Below are 24,403 nucleotides of genomic sequence, written 5' to 3'. Positions count from 1 at the left end.
AAAGGGTTCAAATACTAGGGCCGAGCTTTTGGCCCTATGGGGCACTCTCTATTGTGCTTCCTAGATTGGATTGACAAGCATTTCCATCTTTGGGGACTCTAAAGTTATTATCAATTAGGCCAAAAACCGATGTAAACTCCAGAATCTAAATCTTCTCTCCTCACAACAAAAGAGCAGAACTCTATCTCAATCATTCAATCAAATTTCCTTCTCTCAAATCTACCGTGAGCACAATAAGGAAGCTGAAATTTTGTCCAAAAGTGGATGTTCTACCTCATTGGGCCCAATCCACTTCCAGGAATTCATCTCAGACTCTCCTCTTCACTTGGGACAAGCCACCTACTAACTCTCATCCTAGTCCATTTTTGAGCTAGGCCTCCTACTTTTTGGGCCTTAGCAATTTTTATTATTGTTGCTTTCTCTTGATGTTGCTTTCTTGTACATGTTCGCTGCAATATTGTTTCCTTTTTGTCTAGACATTGGATGTGGAGTTGTTTATTTCATTGCATCAATAAATCTGCTATTATGGATAATCTTCATGTCTTTTTTTCTACTTTCTGCTATTATTGTTATTTTTAGGAGGATGCATATGTCTTTTAGGTTGCGCCTGAGGAATTTCACAAAAGGGCATCTATGATCCAATGGGAAGGATGACTCTTGTAATTTGTTATTCATATTTTAGATGCATAATTAATTAGCTAAAATCTAGAGAAATGCATAATCTTTTAAGAAGGACCTAGTCTATTAGGTGATGCCTTGAATTTCTAGACATATAGTGACAGATGGCAAGCCAATGGTCAAATCAAATTTAAGGTTCGTCAAATTTTATGTGGATAAACTTTTGAAAATCTAGGAACCCATTCAAATTTAAGGATAGAATCTTAATAGAAGGAATATCCCCGATAATAAACACTTTTTAATTGAAAAATATACAAAAGGACTAATTTTTCCCTGTGATTTCAAAAAATCTCATCAAATTTAAGTAATCTTCTTAAATTTGAAGAAGGTTTATGTAGTATACCTAAGGTATATTATAAGAAATATTATCATAATGCAATAAATAACTATCATGTAACAATTGTTCTATAACTAATCAATGTTGCATATTAATGATTATATTGCATAATAACTTTCATATGACTATTGTTTTATAATACTTATTTATTAAATTTCAATCATAAATTTAATAACATATCTAAAGTATATTACATTTTTTGAAATAATTAAATTGTAACTAGGTTAAGGACATGTAATTTTTTTAGTGAAGTCAAATATTCAAATCTAAAAGGGGTTTTCCCATATTCACATTTATTTTATAGTAGAGCCAAAATGATTGAAATATTTTATTTATAATCCAATTTTTTATTTATTTATTATTAATATTTTTAAATGCCACATATTAATTTTATATTAAGAATCGAAAGAATTTCACACCTCCCAAATGTTCAAATCTAAAAGGGGTTTTCCCATATTTTATAGTAGAACCAAAATGATTGAAATATTTTATTTATAATCTAATTTTTTTTATCTATTATTAATATTTTTAAATGCTACATATTAGTTTTATATTAAGAATTGAAAGAATTGCACACCTCCCTTTTATTATTTTTATTATGAATCCTTGTTAAGAAATTATTATTTTCACTTTCAAAATATATATATATATATATATATATATATATATATATATATAAATAATAAATAATAATAATAATAAAATCTTATATATAATAGTATAGATATTTAAATAGTTTATCTAAATCTTGTATTGAAATATTTTTAATAAGTATCAAAATTATACATCTTCCACACTTAAAATTGGAAATATATTTATTTTCTATACTTTTAATTTATTTTTTTTAAATTGATATATAATTTGTTTATTTCACATTAACATCTAAATATTTTACTTGGAGTTGAGTGTGAGACTAAAATATTTTTACATCCTCTAAGTTGTAATGTAATTTAAAGTAATTTAAGAATGTCTTACTAATACACACATTTACTCGATTAATATGTACAAAAAGGTTATGGGTCAACTTTAACTTCAAAAAAAAATTAATTATAAAGGAATGTTATAAATAATAATGAGGAACTTACATGGAGGAAATTATTAGAATTGGAATAATCTCAAATCCCTAGGAAATTGGTGGGTGGAGAACCACTTGGCACCAATATAATTTTTTAAATTTATTAAAAATAGTGGACAATTTTGCTAAATAAAATTTGCTTATATATAAATGAATGTTATAAATAATAATGAGAAACTTATCATGGAAGAACTCATTAGAATTGGAATAATCTCAAATCCCTAGGAAATTGGTGGGCGGGCAAGATTATAATTAAAAAAAAAAATGAAAGTCAATGCAACCTAACAAACTTTTTAATACACTATAACCAATTATAAACATTAAGTCTAAGCATATGCTAAGCATATTCCCTTAAGAATCAATCTAGGCTCTCAATTAAAAAAATCAAGAAATCCTCATCCACCTTAAGTGAAATAAAAAGCCTTCAACAATAATGTTTTTAATTAAAACCAACCACTAACCAAATAAATATATTTATTTTTGTTTTTAATTATGGTTGCCACTATTTTTTATTTAAAAAATATTTTATTTTTATTTTAAAAGGGAAAAAAAATTACACATTTCCTTAAATATAAAATTTTTTACAACACTAACTTAGAGAAAATTGAAGAAAAACATACAAATTTTTTAAAAATCATATTACTTTTTTTAAATTGATAATTTTTAATAAATTTCAAAAATTTAAAACTATTTAAATAAAAATTCTAAAATAGTCATAATATTAATAATAATTAAATCTTAATAACAACCACATTAATAAATAATACTAATATTTTTATTTTTATTTTTAATTACCACTTTTCCATAAATCAATATTCAATATTAATGGTTATTTAAATTTTAATTGAAATTTTAATAATTAAAAACAAATTAATTGAGTACCATGAATAAGCGAACAACTTAATCGTGTGTGATAAATATATTTCTTTAAAATAATTTGAATGCATTAACCATTTTGCTGTTGATTTATTCCATTGCACAAGCTGGCATCCGTCCGGTGCTGTAGTTGTGTACCTTGAATTTAATTTCATTTCTCGAGCTGTTGGCTAGATGTCGCTGAGACAACGACGGATGTCAGACTTAATACAAGTTTCTGGTTGCAAAAGTTTTTCGAGGTAAATAATTCCAATAATGAATATTAATATGTCTCTGTAAACGGAGACGGAAAAGTGGGTCCAAATAGCCACGTAAGAATGTTAAGTGAATCTGCAATCGAGATAAGGGTTGTCATCCGGAAGTATTGTTCATTCTTATTTTGTCCGAATGGATTAGTTTTGTAATATCTAAGACATTGGAACTCAAATGAGATACATGGTTGGCGAGATTCTTGAATTGCTTGGTAATAAATGGAGTTGTCCACTGAGGTGGAGGAATTGTCCAAGTGGTCGGAATTCGAGTAAAAAAATCAAAAAATTTGGTAGAGGCAGTGTTTGAATCGTCTTTTTGATGGTTGAAATGGATTTAGCACCATGAAAAACGTCTAAGACACCTAAAACTTTGAAGTTTAACAACTATAACTTGGATTTACAAAAATTCTCGCCAAATTTTCTTTAAATATGACTGGAATTTCCGAACAATTCCTCCGGATCGTTAGACTACAGCGTAATAAATGGGTCCCTAGATGTGAAGAAAAAAAACCCAAAACTATAAATGAGATCCATTCAGAAGCTGAACAAAAGCTAGGTTTAAAACCCAAAACATCAAACATGCATGTGGGTGGTGGGAACAGTTTTATTATCATATGTGATGCAGGAACATCCAAGTTGTTAGGGCAAAGGAAGCCGAGGCAAAGGCGAGCACAGAAGAATGAGTCAACAGGAGAGAAAGAAGTGCGTGTGCAGAAGGGTGCACAAGCAGATAAACCAGTCTTTGAATGTTGAAAATGAGTGAACATGAATGTAATTTGGTTATTTCTTTACTGCAATCTACCATAAGATATAGCTATAGCTTTTTAGGGTAGGCTGGAAGCTTGATGCTTGGACAACAAAACTTAATGGCTATTATTGTTGTATCTATAGGATCGAGTATCTGATGCCCGGCAGACGTACCGGTTACTATTGTTGTGTTGAATTGAACATCATGTATAGATTATAACACACCTAAAGGGGATTACCGTGAGAAAATCAAGATATCATAAATACAATAAACCTAATAGTAACCTTACTATTTTAATATTTAGTATTTTAAAAATTAAATATCATTTATTATATAAAAGGTTGAATGCTATTTTTTCTAAGCATGATACATTCTGCTTGAGTACATTTTTTTTTTCTCATGTGTTAAAACTGTCTGTTGAGGTAGTAGCTGTGAGACAAGAGGTTCTCTTGAGGTTTTTCAAGGTCTGAGGAACACTAGTCCATTAAAGGCAAGAGGCCATGTGAAGGATGCTAGAGTGTGAAAGTCCAAAGGTTTGTGTACGGATTTGTGTAAAGGTTCGTGTATTGATCACAAAGAAAAGACTCAACGAGTGCAAGCTTCACGTCTGAAGCCCCTGCAGCAAATTGGTATCAAAGCTAGTAACATCTGGTTCATTATGGTTAGTACTCAAAATCTATAAGTCTCTAAAATGGATAATTCTAGAAGATCAGTCTCTTTCAGAGAGCTTGAAGCTGAAGAATATGCTGAAGACAACCCATTAAGAGATATGTTTTCTTCATAATCTAAAAGGGTTATAAATTCTACAGAACTTGAATATTTTGAAATTCAATCTGCACCTAAGTGGTGTTTGCCCAGTATCTCCTCGTCAGAAGTATATGCTGACTTATCTATGTTTCATCCTAAAGTTGTAACTAGAATATCTATCAAAGAAAGTATTAATCAAATACAAGAGAACTCAGATTCTGTACAAACACTTTCTCTTCTTGACACTAATAAACTTCAGGCTGAAGCCAAAACACTGGGAACCAAATATTTTCATCTAGGGTGCATAAGGTTAGGGATCAATCCCTTAGTCCATAGAGGACTTAATACTTTTGTTCTTATCATAGTTAGAGATCTGACACATAACAAGTATTCAAATTCATTGATAGGAGAAATGGTTGCTCCATTATCAAATGGACCAGTATATTTTGATTGCTATCCCAACTTTTCTATATATGCATTTGATGAGCACATCAAGGATATTTTACAACTACAGATTCAAACAACAGGGTTTGATATGAAGAAAAATAGAAATAATATAGCCATTCAAACTCATGGTTGTTTTAGACACACAAATACGCTCTATCCTGCAATTCTCCATGCTCCCGACAAAAAATCCAAATCTAGTGTGGTTGTTCTAACAGATACCTAGAATCAAAAGATAGAACATCATATTATTAAATGGGAGGACCTAAGTTTCCCAGAACATTGGGTTGTTGATAACCCAAAACCTCCAACATTGCAAAATATTACTTTTGTTGATATACAAGAAGGACCATCATCTGTTGTAGTATCCTTTCCTAGAAGATCTACAATAGATCGCAGAAGAATCGATTTAGCTTGCAAAGCATCATCCATGTATATTGATCCACAAGTAGTAGATACTGCCAGTTCTTTTACACCATCTGTAAATTGCCCTCATATAGATCTATTTGAATATGCCCAGATTGTAAATTTTTCATCCCTGCAAGTCATTTGCCCAAGTTGTAATCAAAAGATAAATCTCAGTAGCCTTGCTGATTCTGTCATACATCAGAACCACCATCCAAGGACAGGAGTATCTCCTCCTACAACTTCTGTCACTCCGTGTCCAAATCCTAAGTGTTCTGAAATACCTTTCCCTCATGATATTGATCATGTATTAATGATTCATGAGCTTCCATCTTTGGAAAATGAAGACCCCTGCCTCAAAGACATGTTTAGCAAAATGCGTCCTACTAGTATGCCTCGCTATGGTCTACAATATCTGGAACAACATGATGAAATAATTCGTCAATCCATATTTGACAGCTTTGTGCCTTTTGATTGTAGAAAGCCATCAAAACCAAAAATGCACAAGTTCTTTTCGATTATGCAAGGATGTAGGACGCATACAATTGATCATCAATGGATGAAAAATATGCCTAATTGGGATTTATACACTCATCCTGAGGCTAAAAGTTTTGACCTGACCACTCCATACCCAGAAAAAACAGATTATCCCATGAATGGAAAACATACATGCAAAAGAACAATGTCTGGTTGTCTTTTTATGAATGGAAGTGGAAGCAAGAAAATACAGATGTACAAATGGCGAATGTTGAATCATCCTCAGCAAAACATTCTTGCACTGCCATAGATGGCAGTGAAGTTGAAACTCCTACCACCTTCCCTCCTTACAAAGGCATTGTATTAGGAGAAGAACAGAACATTGTTAAAGCCATTCCACTGGTCATAAAAGATGACAGTGCCCTTGGCATTGATGGTAGGATACATAAAGCTAGTGAACAGATAAACTGGACAAATACAATAGTTAAAGGGCTAGAAATGAATTGTGCAAAGTCTATTGAAGTTCAAAAAGATTTTGATAGTATACAAGTCTCTGTAAATAGTATTAACAGAACTCTGAATTATGTGAACTATTCCACTACTATATTGAAAGTTTTTGTTAAAGAATCCTTAACAAGGATAGAAGATGTTGAAAGGAAAGTATAGATGGGAAAACAATCTACTCAGGAATCTATTGAAGAACTGTCTGGAAAATTTGATAAACTTCATATAGCCCCCAAAGACAAACCGATTCCTATTTTTTCTCTATTCAAGAGATCTGTAAATATTCAACATCCTATTAAGCCTGTTGATAGATTTCCTTCTCTCTTCCCTAAAGAAATGGCTGAAGAAAAATTTGAGCCAATGACTATCTCCTCACTGTTTAAAGAAGTAGAGCAACTTGAAAGCTCAGAACCACATCTGTTTCCTATCTATGAACCTCTCCAAAGTCAATATCCCAGGTATCCAACACCTGATCTCAGTGGAAAAGGGAAACTTCCATAGACACATAACTTCCATCCTAAATCACACAGAGAATAGAATATTGACAATCTGAGTGTTGCTTAGATTCGACAAATGATAGATCTTATGTTTACAGAATACAAGCTCATGTGCCTAAGGGGAAAAAATGAAATAGAAGCTTGTAAATTATAACATATTAATATCATGCGAACTATTATAAATTATAAGTATAATAAATCTAACAATAATCTTATTATTTTAATATTTACTATATGTTTCAAAAATTAAATCATTTATTATATAAAATATTAAATGATAGTGACACCCAAATTATACCACTAAAATCTTAAGAAATTATAACATATTAATATCTGAGGAAATTATTATAAGTTTTGAAATTTTACATTGTCTATGTATAGAGAGTTTTTTCAGGCATAGTTTAAATATTATGTTTTTTTGCCCTGAAAGTTATGGAAATTTCGGCCATATTTTGAAAAAATATGGCATAGATTTTTGTAAATCCAAGTAAAAGCTGTCAAACTTCATAATTTTAAGTGCCCTAAAGGTTTGCAATGGTTTTGAATCTATTTCAACCATCAAAAACATGATTCAAACACTGCATCTATAAGATTTTTTGAAATTTTTTTTGCCATAATTGTTCAGGCAATTCCTTCACTTCTATAGACAACTCCGTTTTTTTAATTTCAATATTAAATTAGAATTTAATAATATACTGAAAAGTTATAAATCAAATTAGAATAAGAAAATTTGAGATTTTTAACCTTAAATTTATTTTGAAATTTAAATATTAAGATTAAAAAATTTAAATGTATATTATAAATAAAAAAATTGAAAAATAATAAATTAAATAAATAAATAAATAAATAAATAAAACTATAGTGCTTTCATTTTTAATATATTAATATTATTTCTAATAAATAAATATTTAAAATTAAAAATACATTTAGATTGAGTTGAGATAGATCTATGTTGTATGAATATGATTTAACTTGTTATTTTCATAAATCATTAGATTGAAAAAGCACAGTGGGTATACATTTTAGATTAGATATATATATATATATATATATATATATATAGTTTAAACAAGTAATCTATTTTTTTTTTTTTTTTATTAAGACTAACCTACGTACCCACGGGATATTTGAACCAGTGACCTATCGCAAGGAGTGCCTTAACAGCGCACCCATTCACCGTCAATCCAAACCCCGTGGGCTTAAACAAGTAATCTATTAAACAACTACTCCAGTATAATTATTATATAGGATAACCAATTATGATGGAAGAATATTAATTTCTTTAAAAATCTAAAAAATAAAAAATTCATATATATATTTTAATTTATAAAGGAAATAATTTTTTTTTGGAATTTAGTTATAAAATTTCAAACAAAAATGTGATTTTTTTTATATTTAAAATACATTTTTGAATGCATAAATAGATTCAATACCATAAACAAAATCTTTAGAACACTCAATTTTACCCAACAACTTGAACTCAAATTTTTAAAAATCTTTATCCAATTTTAATTAAAATTAACTAAGAAAAGTGAAAAAAAAAAAAAAAATCATTTTATTTATAAAATAAACCATGCCTATATAAAATATATTCCACACTTATCTTTATCACGAGTGTTCAATGGAACTCACCCCAACCATTCAAAATATCTTTGGTTGATAATCAATGAAGTGTTTAATATGTGTGGCTTTTAAAGGTAAGATATTCCATTTTATACGTATATGCATCAACCCTTCAACCATCTTAATCAGCCAACGTACAAAAGCTTCTCCGCGGCTACTCTATTGGGCACTTATTCCGTGGTACAATTAATCTTCCTCTGCCCGGATGCTTTCTTTCGTAAGAAGCAATCTGCCCTGAAAATTTGAAATGGAATCAGGGAAAGCAATCCGTTCTAAAAATTTGAGATGGAATCCTCAAAAGCATTAATCATGATTTGGTCGGAAATTCGAAATGAAATTTCAAAAGAAGTTTCACATGACATTCTATTCTCCATTCATTCTTACCAGAGAAGCTAGAAAGCGCAATTAACTTCAATATAGTTCACTGCCTGGCACTTGGATATTTGTTATTGAAGTCGGGATTTTACATTTCGTCTTTTAACATGTTCCTAGACACCTGCCATCTTTGAGAAATTGTAATTATTTGGCCATGTTAAAGTTGATTAAATGAGTTCAAGTTAAGTTATATTTTGGGAAAAATTGAATTTAGTGTGTGTGCATGTTGAGTTATTTTGGGGGAGTAGTTAATTTAAAAAGAATAAATACCTTTTACGTGGTTTATTGTAATGACCAAGTTTGTGTAATCAATATAGAATTGTAATAATACAATTTGTGTGATCAATAGAGAAGACCCACAACTCCTATAATTTGTGTGTGTTAATTATTGTGTTTCTCATGTGAAAATTCAAGGAGAGACAGAATATAAGATAAAATGAAGAGGCTCTTCAGGTGAGTCAGGGTTCACCTCGAGAATGCCTAAGAACTCAACACATTATATCGTACATATAAAATCAAATATTAGTTGGGTGGTTTGAACCACTCCCTAAATAATAAGGTCTTGGACCTAAATAGAGGATCCCAATTCTCACGTACAACAACAAACAACCAAATGCATTAATATAGAAACGACTAGATTTCTCGATTAATCCAACTCTCCCGCTTAATGGAGAAATTCACCCAAAGTCATATTTTTCCTTGGTTTATCATAGGCCACTTGATGTGGTTTGTCTTGATCAATAGTCATAGATATCGTTCCATGAAGTGCAAGCTTACTTGAAGCAATACTTTCAATATCAATAATCTGAGTATGAGAATCTTTCCACCCACACAAGGTTTTATCTGATTCTATGTGCTTCTTGTGAATCACTTCATTAAAGTCCATTCTCCTTATTATTAAGGATGTATAGTATGATTTATTTTGTTCTCCATTGGTTACTTTGAAACTTTGAGATGGAAAACTTGAGAGGATGATTGGCTTACATAAAAATTGTTAGTTCCACTGAAGACACTATTGTTTCCTCTATGTCTATGTTTTTCTCTTAGTTTTGTATTTCCCTCGTTATCATCTAAACCTTGAACCATAGGTTCATGATTCAAGTGTTTACGCCCTTCTTCATGAACCATTGATAGCTCTTTAATTGCATAAACATGTTGAGAAAATTACGGCTCAATGATATTTTTAGCTATTAATAAAACCATATTCTTTGTCGGAGAATTCCTCTAACTCAATAGCCACATGAAAAAGACATTATCAAAAAAATCAATATCAAATACATCTAAAAACACAGACATATTGACAATGCCACTTATTTCGCTCCAAATTTCTTTCTTAAACCCTACAGAGACTTGATACGACAATAATTATGCGCATGAAAAAAATGCCACACAGATCAAAAGTTGTCGTACAACTCCTCACGTCCTCGTTCACACTGGCACACATACCCACTCTATTTGGACGAAATATTGGCACGCAGTAGCACAGTAGCACAAAAGAAAACATTTCCAACGTGGACGGTCACTTGGGAATTCAACCTTGGAGTTACGCCAATCACGTTTGCCCATGAGATGTTGGCAATCATGCCCTTTTACTGGTCAACACCATACGCACTGCAAAACCCGACTTTAAGCAATCTACCTTGGCCTAAAATTACAAAGGCTCTTGAATGGTGGCCCACAATGTTTGTCGCTCTTTTGGCCAGCGAGCAACAGGACCGGAGAATCCAGCCATGGCCCTGACAAGTCGTCGAATAGTAGTGATTGCGAGAGTCCTGCGATGGGCACAAAGATTCCAGGGATAGTGCCCTCTGTACATGCAGCAATCCAGTACAAATCTTGTGGAATATCACGCAATGATCTATCACTCCCCCTCAAAAATAAAGTCCCGGAAGCTGCGGCTACGAGTTTATGATCCTTAAAGGAAAATAAACTCGTCGCTAGATCGCTTTAGCTGCACCAACAAATAGGCTCCGGATCTGTTCAGTATCTCACTTCACCTCTGCCCAACACCGACCGCTGTGGCATCACGATTCAAGGTTTCTGATCCTATATAGATGATGTCCTACTCAGTGAAGGAGGATTTCAATCAGGGAGGTACGCTCCATACTCCTCAAAAAATACACGAACCCGTCGGAATTCAAGCACACAGACTCACCACTCAACACCTCCGCGAACAGGAACCTCCACGAAGCAATGAACAGGGACCTCTGCATCCAGGGATCCACAACAACTACACTACCTCAAATCGACATTGCTTTACCATGCAGCTTAGCTTTGCCACACTTTGATTTCAAGGGCAGATCTGTGCTCACAAAGAGCGTTCACCATGTTGCTACGCTGTGTAGATCCTCAACAACTGCACTATAGCAAGATCCGCAAAAAATATGAGCAAAACACCAAGGCAGCACCACTGTTCTGCCAAAATGCCATCACAAACACCACTGCAAGCCTCACTGCCTCCTTCTCACATCAGGAGAGCGTTCACCGTGGGGAAGAGAGAGAAAATAGTCCACTTCAGCTGTAACTCAGACTTTGTCTGCCTTCTCCAATTATCACATGCATTACAGTTATATCTCATCTACAACAGAACTCTTGAGTGAAAAGAAATGTGAAGATCATTGTCTCCCTCACGGTCACTACCGACGTTCTCTGTGGGCTATTTGATCGCCAAAGGCACAAACATAAATGCACTCAGAATATCACGCAAGTTGCTCCAACATGCCACACATCAGGTAGAGGACGTGGTCCTTCCTTTCAAATTTTCACTCTCGTCACCAGAGATCACGTAGTCCACCTTCAAAGACTCGGCCTCACTTAACAAATTGCAAACAGGCCATGCTCTCATACCATTTTAAAATCAAGGAGAGATATAATATAAGATAAAATGAAGAGGCTCTGAGTCAATTTTTACTTGGAGAATTTTTAAGACTCAACACACTATATTCATTCAAAGTCTCATACATATAAAATCATACATTAGTTGGGTGGTTTGAGCCACTCCCTAAATAATAGGATCTTGGACCTAAATAAAGGATCTCTATCGTCACATACAACAACAAACAACCAAATACATTAATATAGAAAATACTAGATTTCTACATTAATCCAACTTCTCCTCTCTGCCTTTCCAACCCTATCTCTTTAAGAAATACATTCTGCTCAACCCTTTTATGTACTTCAAAATTCATCATCCCAGGACCTGGTCCTATTGAGGCTAATATTCCTTGGTATGTCATGAGGAGAACCTTGACAGACAAGGATCTTGTTCTGAAAACTGTCACGGGGATTGATTCAGCAGACATTCTATAGAGTGTCACATCTCTTATTTTCAATAGAGCAGTGTTAGAACCAACAATTTGCCCCATGTATGCTGAATTGTGCCAATACCTAAGTACATAACTCCCTGAATTTCCACCTAAAGAACCAGATGGGAGGCCAATAGCGTTAACGCGGATTCCTTTGAACAGTTTCCAAGAAAAATTTGAAGGTGCAGATAAGTTGCGAGATGAAATAAAAAAAATGACAGACACAAATCAAGAAGCTAAACGTCGTGACAAGGAAAGGGTGGTAAAGCATCAAAATCTAGGAAATATTAGGTTTATTGGGGAGCTTTACAAGCATAAAATGGTACCTGAAAAATTAATCATCATTGTATTCAACACTTGTTTGGTTATGATTCAAAGGTTCTTCCCTCTAAGGAAAATGTGGAGGATTCAATGTAGCTTTTCAGGTCAGCCTGGAGAATTGATGCCTGCAAAAAATAATGGTTATTATTCTTGTATTAGATGGATCGGGTATCGCACATTGTTTATAGAAATCTGATGCCTGGCAGACATACTGGTTCCTATCGTTGTATTAGATGGATTGAACATCATGTATAGATTATCAAACATGAAGGGGTGTTACTGTTAAAAAGAAAACTTACATTAAAATAAAAAGAAATTATACAAAAGCCTAGATCATCACCGTCATCTCCTTATATCAGAGATAAATATTAATATTTTATTTCTAGATGTGGGCATCTTTAAAATTAATAATTTCATTTATAATGTATCATTTGTTTAATATATCATTTCAACCTTTCTCACATGTATACAAATCCATCAATGATTTAGCAATGGACTGAAATTTGTTTTTCCTTATATCTTTATATACATGAGTTCAAACATTATTTAACATTTTTCAAAATCAAAATATTTATATTAATATTTAACATTAAATTTACCAATGTAATATATATAATTTCTATTTAATTTTAATAAAAAGTATTTTTTTATAATTTTTGATATATAAAATAGATAAATAACAATAATTTATAATTTTTTATTTATTTATTTAACGAAAACAATTTGGTGTAGTCTCTTCTTATGGAATTGTTAAATAATATATGGAAAATAGTTATACACAACACTACATTATCATTTTTGTTTTTTTAATAATATATACTAATACAACCACATTAATAAATGTGATTGATATATGTCGATAAGCCTATATCAATTATATCTACAACCACATTAGTAAATGTATATCAATTAGATGCACAACCACATTAGTAAATGTAGTTGAAAAACATAGGCGTTAATGGTATAGATCTAATATTAATTATTATAAATATTGATACTGATAAATATATAATAACAATTTTTTTTTCAAATTGTTTATGATCTTCCAGGCTTGACCTGTGGCTTGAGGAGTTGCGGCCCAGGGGTGTCTAAGTTGTCAAAGTCACTCGGAGATCGCACCCAGCTTGGACAATACCAACCTTTAGCTGACTGGATATTTTAGCATGTCCTCCCCCTAGCACAGAGAACAACCACCCCACGTGAGGTTTGATCCTGAGTCACCTTATTGACGAGGTTCATCCTCAATTGGTTGTGCTAATGGGACTTAACAACTAAAAAAATTTAGCAATAATTATAAATCTATATTAATTATTATACACACACACACACACACACATATATATATAATTATTTTTATCAATAATAATAATTAATCCATTTTAAACCCAAGGTTGAGCATGGTTGGACCATGGTTGATGATGGTCCATGGTTGTTTATTGTGATTTGACCATGGTTGACCATGCTTTTAAATCCAAGAGATTTATATTAAATGCAAACCCTTTGAACAATATTATACCCTAGGAATAAGAACCCTTAGATTAATCTATTATTTCGAGGAACCAAGGTATAGATACTCGCCTTATATAAACAAACATGTCATAGCGTAATATTGGAACCCAGGTGGGGAGGAAGACAACATACGATCCAAATATACGATCAAAGGGATTGATATTATAAACCCAAGGGAGTAATACTAAAAACCCAGAAAGATTATAACCTCACAGAATAATATTAAACCCAATGGATAACTTTTATAAACCCAAGGTATATAAACTCTAAGATAAATATTGTAAACCCTAAAATAAACATGTTTGACCATGATTTAGCATAGTTGATTTCTATATTCAGATAATCTTTGTCACAATGCAATGTTGAACCATGGACGACCATGGTTGACCATAGTTAATTTTCATATTGAAACAATATTTTTCACAATTTGACATTAGATCATGATTGACCATGATTATAAACCCAAGGGTTTTATATTAAACCGTGGGGTTAATATTATAAAACCTATGAACAATAATACCCTAGAAACATGAACTTTGATATTAATAAAACCAAGGGATTGATATTATAAACACAATGGAATAATAAGCCCAAGGAATTAATTTTGTAATTCTAATGTACTATAAACCCAAGGGAATAACATTAAACCCAAGAAATTAATAATATAAACCCAAGGTATATAAAACCTAAGATAAATATTAGAAACCCTTAGAATAATAAACCCAAGGGATTGATATTATAAACCCAAAGGACTAATACTAAAACCCCAAAGGATTATAAACCCAAGGGAATAATATTAAACCCAAGGGATGAATATTATAAAATTAAGGTATATAAGCCCTAAGATAAATATTATAAGCCCTTAAATAAACATGGTTGACCACGGTTTAGCATGGTTGTTTCCATATTGAGACAATCTTTGTCACAACGTGACATCAGACCATGGATTACCATGGTTTATTTTCATATTGAGACAATATTTGTCACAATGTGACATTGGATGATGGTTGACCATGATTATAAACCCAACGGTTTTATATTAAACGCTAGGGTTAATATTATAAATCCTATGAACAATATTATACCCTAATAACATCAGCCCTGAGATTAGTAAACCCAATGGATTGATATTATAAACCCAAGGGAATAATATTACACCCAATGGACAAATATTATAAACTCAAAGTATATAAAACCTAAGATAAATATTATAGATTTTCATATTGAGACAATCTTTGTCATAATCTAACATTGGATGATGGTTGACCATGATTATAAACCCAGGGGATTTATATTAAACCCTAGAATAAATATTATAAATCTTATGAACAATATTATACCCTAGAACAAGAACCCTGAGATTAATAAACCCAAGGGATTGATATTATAGACCCAAGGTAATAATATTAAACACAAGGGATTAATATTATAAGCCCAAGGGATTAATATTGCATGATTATAGACACATCTAATTCGGATGACTCATGCACTGGTCTCTTTACAATTTGGAAGCTGCCTCTGGGAACTACACAGTATATAAACCCTAAGATCAATATTAGAAATCTTGAAATAAACATGGTTGACCGTGGTTGACCATAGTTCATTTTCATACTCAAAAAATATTTGTCAGAATGCGACATTGGAACATGCTTGAGCATAATTGATTTTCATATGGAGACAATCTTTGTCTTAATGCGACATTACACCATGGTTGGTTCTCATATTAAGAAAACCTTAGTCATAATCTTATGTTGGACCACGGTTGTCCATCCTTGACCATGATTATAAACTCAAGGGAGTTATATTGCATCCAAGGATTTATATTATAAGCCCTATGAATAATATTACACCCTCAAAATATGAACCCTTACATTAATAAACCCAGTGGATTGTTATTATAAACTCAAGGGAACAATAAACCCAAAGGATTAATACTGTAAACCCAAGGGAATAATATTAAGCCTAAGGGATTAATATTATGAACGTTATGTATATAAACCCTAAGAGAAATATTATAAACCCTAAAATAAACATGGTTGACCATGGTTTACCATGGTTGATTTTCATATTGCGATAATCATTTTCATAATGTGACGTTGGGTCATGGTTGACCATGATTGATTTCCATATTGAAACAATATTTGTCACAATGTGACATTGGAACCTGGCTAAATCAAGGTTCATCATGATTATAAACTCAAGGGATTTATATTAAATGGTAGGATTAATATTATAAACCTTATGGATAATATTATACCCTAAAAATATGAACCCTTAGATTAATAAACCCAAGGAATTGATAGTATAAACCCAATGAATTAATTCTAAAACCTGAAGGTATTATAAACCCAAGGGAAGAATATAAAACCCAAGGAATTAATATTGCAACCCAAGGTATATAAACCTTAAGTTAAATATTAAAAACCCTAAAATAAACATGGTTGACCATGGTTGACGATGGCTCAATTTAATATTGAAAAAATATTTATCATAATGCGACGTTGGACCATGGTTGATGATGGTTTAGCATGATTGATTTTCATATGGAGAAAATCATTTCACAGTGCAACATTGAAACATGGTTGATTCTCTTGTTGAGAAAATCTTAGTCACAATGTGACGTTGGGCCATGCTTGACCATGATTATAAACCCAAGGGGTTTATATTAAACCAAAGGATTTATATTATAAACCATATGAATAAAATTACACACTAGTAATATGAATCCTTAGATCAATAAACCCAACATATTGATATTATAAACCCAATGGAAAAATAAACCTATAACAACCCTCGTGAAAATTCCATGTAATAAAATTTTAAAAAGGCAAAAATATTAACCACGGTTATGGGACACTTATTCTAAGATGAATGTTGGGTAAGACATCATAGTGTGGGTGTTCATTTGGTTTATTATGGCTAAAGGAAATTGGCAAAGGAAATGGTAAAAGCTTTAGAAAGGCATGAGGCATTAATTGGCATTTTATTTCTGAAAGTAATCGAAATTAGGAGAAAAGGAAGGTGAAATGGTACAAGTTGTATGTGAGGAGGAAATGAAGGAAAATAATGGAAAATTGAAGAAAATAAAGGCCTCATTAATAAAAAGTTTTATGAGGATCAATTAGTACATTTTGTCAGTTCAGTTTTGGAGCTCTCTCTTTATTTTATCTCTCACAGTTTTGGACACTTAGATTTTTCTTGGAGCACTTCAACATTGGATCAATAAAAGCAAAGAAGCAAAAGAAAAGCAAGGATCAAGCAAGGAATAGCATGATCAAGTAGCTACAATAGTATTATTTGCAGGTATCTATTTTCGTGTACGATTTCCTTGCTAGTTTTGGCATGCATGGTTATGCATGTGTGTTATTGGTTCTCTTGTTGTCATGGACATGGGCTTTTCCAAGTGTGTCAATGTTTTTTAGCCTGGCCTTGCCATTTCTGGATAGCCCCGATGTGATGGGGTTCTCATGTTTTGGTTGAGTTGGATTGTCGAATGGATTCGAAATTGAGTGAGGTGGTCTCTGAAAGAAAGTGTTGAAAAGTATAACTAGGTTTGGTCTTCACAATGACATGTAAATGTGATTTTTGTAAATGATGTAAAGAAGAAAAATAAATTTATTATTATGCCTTGCTTCATGGGTTTCATGAGAAAGAAGTTTTAGATTTAGACAAGCTCCCATTAAGAGATTTAGTATTTGCCATAAAATTCTTATAGAGTCAATATCATGTATGAAGAATGTATATGAGTCAAAATAATTTCAAATAGTCCTCCAATGACAAGCGCAAGTCCTCCTCTTCTTTTTCGGCTTCAAGATGGAGTAACAACACTTAGGCTCAGTATTTGAAGACAAAACCCTTCATAAAGACATGCTGACTCATTTATAGGACAACCACTATAAATAGTCAGGTGGACTCTTCGCATTTACACAGTTCAGTTTCGCATCTCTCTATGAAATTCGGGTGAACAGAACAGTTCACAAGTTTAGATCCTTCTGTAGTTCGAAGGGCAGTTACAGTGAATAATTTAGATGTCTAATCACAGTGCAGAATTTGGATAGGGTAAGGACAATGAGGACAGAACCTCATAGATCTCTATGATTTCCCGTATGGGTAGTAGCAGAAGCAAGTTCTGATACATATTACTAAGATTTCGGTGAATAGAGACAAAAATTATTTGGATCATTTATATTTTCGGTGAAGGATAAGACTATAGTGCTAAGGAAGGGAATTCAAATCCATCTCTAAAGTAGATAATAGTGGCAATGAAGAAGTATATTGGTCTCTGTATAGACCACAGTACTAAGCTCTTCAAGTAGTCACATTTTCGTGTTATGCTACAATGGTTCGGTACTATCACTACTGGAAGAATTCGATCTCTCACAGAAGAAAGGTCACAATAGGTCTCATTGTTGTTACAAAGAAGGAAGGGTTCATTGGTATATTAGAAGGTAGCGAATATGGTTCAGTGTCTGAAGTTTAAGGAACCCAGTAAAATAAATCAAGAAGGAGGAGGAGGAGTTCTGTCTTGATCAGGGAGTGGCTAATAGGTCAAGAGTCTTGGTCTTGGTATTTGTCAGTTGGAATCTCTATAAGAATAATTTGTGTGGGTTTTCCTCTCAAAGAGTGAGAGGTTTTAGCCCTAGCTCATAGCCTACATGTTGTGTCTCTTGTCTATTTATGTTGTTGCATTGGTTATTGTTTGATGAAGAAGAACACTAAGAATCTAACTTAAAGAAGATCCTAATCTAGTCAAGTAAAAAACATTCACAAGCTATCACCAAAGAAGAGAAATCAACTAATTATAATGCCCTAGATTTCTCAACATGGTATGAGAGCTAAGGTGTTGAAGACAAAGGGATGACATCTAATCAAAGAGACATTCAAGGATCGAGTTTCCAAGAAAGGCATCAAAGCAAGTTGAGGTTATTAAAGAAAAAAATCAAGATCTGCATTGAAGAATCAAACCCTAGATCGAAGAAGCAGTCTACAACAATAAGAGATCTTGATTCTATAGTCATCATCAAAAGACCACAAAGACCCTCGTCAACTTATATATAAAGCAAAAAGTAAATTAGAATGTGAGGGTTTAGGATTTTTAGCCCTAAAGTTATTTTAGAATTAAAATATTGAAATTAAAAAATTTATATGTATAATATTATAAATTAAAAAATTTGGAAAGACATCAACCAAAAAAATTGTACTACTTTTATTTTTAATAAAAAAAATCAAAATAGAAATTGTCAAGAGTTGCATAGGGAAGACAAGAAATAATGAAACCAGAACAAGAGGAGCTCACAGGTGCAGATCACCAGGAGCTACCTCAAGCAAAACGCCACACATAGCTTCACATTAATCTGAGTATTAAATAGTTACAAGTAGTTAGGGACAGTAAATCATATCCCTAGAAAATAGGAACTGAACAACTATGAAAAGTAAACACTCAACTACGTAACAATAATATCCTATTCTCCATTAATTCTAACACTCCCCCTTAATGGAGAAAGGGTTCTTAAACACACCTAATATGTCCCTAAACAACTCAAACTTCAGTCTTCCTAGAGGCTTAGTAAATATATCAGCCATATTATCACAAGAATTACAATATTCAACACATATCTCTTTGGACTGCACCTTTTCCCTAACAAAATGAAATTGAGTGTCTATGTGCTTAGTGTTTTTATGAAACACAAGATTGTAAGCCAGTTTGATGGAACTTTGATTATCACAATTGATAACCGTAGCTTCTGTTTGTTCTTCTCCTACATCTTGGAGAAGTCTGCACAACCAAACTGCCTCACATGTTGCTGCACACATAGCTTGATATTCTGCTTCTGCTGAGGATAAGGCTACAGTATGTTGCTTCTTGTTGCACCAAGAGATGACCCTAGATCCAATGCTAAAGGCGTAACCTGTAATTGATCTTCTATCATCTAAATTTCCCGCCCAATCAGAGTCTGTATAACCTATCAAGCTAACATCAAATGAATCAGAATACAAAATACCAAAGTCTGAAGTTCCTTGTAGATACCTCAGTACTCCTTTTGCTGCAAGCCAATGATTCTCATGAGGTTGAGTCATGAACTGGCTCAAAACACTAACTCCATAAGCCAGATCTGGCCTCGTTGTAGTCAAATAGATAAGACTACCAACCAACTCTATGTACAATGTTGCATATGCACTTTTCGAACCATCATTCACCTGAAGTTTGTTATTCTGTTGTAAAGGTACAAATGCAGCCTTACACTCATCCATTTTAAATTTAGTAAACAAACTCTTAGCATACTTACCTTGAGAGAAGAAAGTTTGACCTGAATCTCTCCAAACTTCTAGACCCAAATAATAATGCAATTATCCAAGGTCCTTCATCTCAAATTTCTGTGATAACCACTACTTGATTTCTTCAATGAGGTTGTCTGCACTTCTAGTCATGATCATATCATCTACATATAAAGAAACCAACACTATCTGCCCCTCATTATTAAATACAGTATACAAATTAGGATCATTTTTGCTCCATTTATTACCATGCATGAGGAAAAATGAATCAATTTTGTTGTACCTGGATCTAGGAGCCTGTTTTAAACCATATAAATATTTCTTTAATCTACAGACTAAATGCTCTTCTCCCTTCTTAACAAACCCCTCAGGCTACATTAAGTATACTTCTTCTTTTAAATCACCATTTAAGAAAGAATATTTAACATCTAATTGATGTATTCTCCAATGATGCTTAATAGCTAAAGCAATAATCAAACTAATAATATTTAATTTTGCTACAAGGGCAAATCTTTCGTCAAAGTCAACACCTTCTTTTTGGGAATACCCCTTTGCAACCAACCTTGCTTTATACTTATCAATAGATCCATCTGCTTTAAATTTCAACTTAAATAACCATCTGCAACCTATGGGTTGTTTACCATGAGGAAGCTTTACTAGATGCAAATTATTATTCTTAATAATAGATTCATATTCCTCCATTGCTTCCTTCCATTCACAACTCTTGCTAGCTTCATGAAAATTAGAAGGCTCCGCAATGTTTAACATACCAATCATGAGTGCACAATCCCTATACCGAGTTGGTAACTATTTTTGCCTGCTAGATCTCTTAAGTGGTGGGGTGTCCTCTATTCTGCTATGTTCTCCTCTTTGTGGACTAAATTCAATTTCCTCCTCTTTATCTTACTGTTGTTGTTGTTGTTTCTGTTGACTGATCCCGGTTTCAACATCCTCATTTGAAAGTAAGGGTACATGACATTCTTCATTATCTTGAACAAGATTTCCATCATCAACATGTTCATGGAATACTACATCTCTACTAACAAACACCTTGTGAGTAGAAGGATTAAACAACTTATAAGCCTTATACTCATTGCAGTATCCAATGAAAGTACATTTAATGGCCTTTGAATCTAACTTCTTCCTGTCTTCTTTGGGAATATGATCAAAAGCTTTACAACCAAATACTCTAAGGTGACTTATTGTAGGCTTGAAGCCAAACAATGCTTCAAAAGGAGTTTTATAATCAAGGCTTTTAGTGGGACCCCTATTCTTCAAATTAGTGGCTAGTGCAATCTTAACCATAAATAATCTAACATCCTGGTTCTGATCTGCATCAACCAGATGACCTACATGTCTTCTCTGCTTGTGCCTCTTCCCGTCTGCCTTTTTCTTATAGAAAAATTTAGCAATATGGCCTATCTTACCACAATAAAAACATTTAGGAGCATAGTCATGTGTATGAGAGGTCATACCTTGTGGTGACCTTTTCCGTGATGTGCTACAATTCCTGTGTTCAGCCACTGCTTTCCCTTTCAACTTCATCTTGGTCACCAATGTAAGATCTGGATTTTGAGGTTTAAGGGAAAACCTCCTTTCCTCTTCTTATAGCAAGATCCTGGTAAGCTCTTCAAAGCCTGGAGGATTTTCTCTTGCATTCAATCCCATGATAAACATCTGATAATCATCTGTCATGTCATTCATGGTAATGATCACTAGATCACCATTCGATACAACCTCACTGATATCACTTAGTCTATCTTTAATTGTTAATTTATGGCATGTTCTATGCTTAGAGTAGTTTACTTATTTTTCTTCTTATTAGCCACAGATTAGCAATCACATATGCATTAAGTAACGTGCAGATAGAACATTAAATGATCGACAGAAAACAAGCCAAGACAAGAGACACAAGATGTGGTGGCTAGCTAGGGAAAAACTCCAATGCGAGGAAACTCTTTGATCAAATCTTCTTTTATCTTCAATAGTTCAACAGAGAGAAATAGTACAAAATCAGAATTTTGTAATTTTATATCAGCAGCAGCAAACCCTAGATCAGCAAAGTCAAACTTGGTCAAACGAGTAGAAATTGACCTCTAATATGTTTGGTCAATTTCTGATCAACTAGCTCTTGAACAACCTGAAGAAATAGCCCTTGAACAGCCCCAAAAACGCAGTGAAACCGCAGTTCACTGAAGTCAACTTACTGCCCCAAACTAGGGCAGTCAACACCGGTCAAACTAGAGGTCATATCACCTCATTTTTCGTGCCAAAATTTGTGGCTACCTAGGAGAGGAAGTCACACCAAATCTGCATTCCTAGATGGTCAACGCTGGTCAAAGAGATGACCTGCAGCCTCTGCGTCCTTCTTCCTGTGTCTGCCTTGCCCTACTGCGTCTTCTTTTCCAGCCACTTGTGTGTGAGAGAGAGGCTCCTTTGATGCGTAGAAGAGAGAGAAGATGGGTGATTAAATGAGTTTCAAATGACTCAACCTATCTTCTATTTATATGAAACATTGGGCATGTGTGCAACACACTTAGCTGCTAGCCAACCTTGAAAATTTGTCAAATAATTAGAAATAAATTCATATCTCCATAAATACTTGTCGGAATCAGGTGATCTTTAGATCAATCCTACACCTCTCGACGTGAGGAATCTAGGGAAAATATCAACAACCATAAATAAGGTGACCCACATGGAGTTTGGCCCTAGTTGCCAATTTTAACACTACCTCTCAACTAGGGAGAACTCCATCTGCAATCTGTCTGACCGTTGCTACTATCCATCCATCAAATGCACTGCCCTGCATAGCTTGACCCTTGCTCTACTCTACTCGAACTATGAAGAAGAAGAAATGATCGAGGATGTATCATACCATCCTCCACTGACCCGAATTCAGTCTGAAAGTGTGTACCACTCTCACTAATCCCATATCAGTATCATTGATCCCAGATCAATGGAGGTCATCCTATCATGGGGATTACGATAGATACAATGATGTGTCCATTGATAGTACTACTATGGTCCCTAACCTCATTTCCCTGCTCATTGATCGAATGAGAGGTACTTCCCATGAGTCCAAGACTACATGGGTAGGATGCCTCGACAGGAGAACCAATCATCCTATCCACAAGAGAATGAATCATCCTGTCCAACAAATGCCATGGACAACTAATCATCCTGGCCCACAAGAGAACTAATCATCCTCTTCCACAGTCACCATGGAGAACTAATCATCATGGCCCATAGGAGAACTAATCATCCTGTTCCACAATTGCCACGGAGAACTAATCATCCAGGCCCATAGGAGAATTAATAATCTTGTTCCACAGTCGCTATGGGGTGTCATAGAGGAAGATTGAATCTTTCCCCTATACATAGTGCACCACCAGGGGATGGTGAATCGCCCTGTGGTTGCATGTCGCTCCAAGAAGTACCCGCGCCCCCTGGAGCTCCCAGAGCTCAATACATCATACTTGACCCTCATAAGAGGGTCTCTAAATGACACCAAGTCGTTCTCGAAAAGTCAAGAATTTGACCTTTCCCAGGGGCTTTGTTAAAATTTCGGCGACCCATTCATCTGTACTAATATGTTGGACCCTTGTTGCTCCCCACTGCACCATATATCGAATATAGTGGTACCTGATATTGATATGCTTGGAGCGACCATGGAATACAGGATTCTATGATAAACGAATACCAGTCTGGTTGTCACACAGGATCATGGTGGTATCTAATGTAAATCTAAACAACTCACTGAAGAGCTTTCGCAACCAGACTGCCTCACAGTAGGCCATACTAGCAGCAATGTACTCTACCTCAATGGTTCTCAAAGCCACCGACTTCTGCTTCCTGCTCATCCAAGATATCGAGGCAGATCAAAAGAGAAATAGCACCCGGTAGTTCTCTTTCGGTCCACCACAATGCCTGCCCAGTCAGCATCGATATATTCAAG

This window comes from Pinus tabuliformis, chromosome 7 (genome assembly GCF_031772625.1).
Source record: "Pinus tabuliformis cultivar Carrire ecotype Pingquan chromosome 7, CPIR1, whole genome shotgun sequence".
Taxonomy (NCBI): domain Eukaryota; kingdom Viridiplantae; phylum Streptophyta; class Pinopsida; order Pinales; family Pinaceae; genus Pinus; species Pinus tabuliformis.
The sequence above is the reverse complement of the archived record's forward strand: the minus strand, read 5'-3'. Positions refer to the sequence as shown.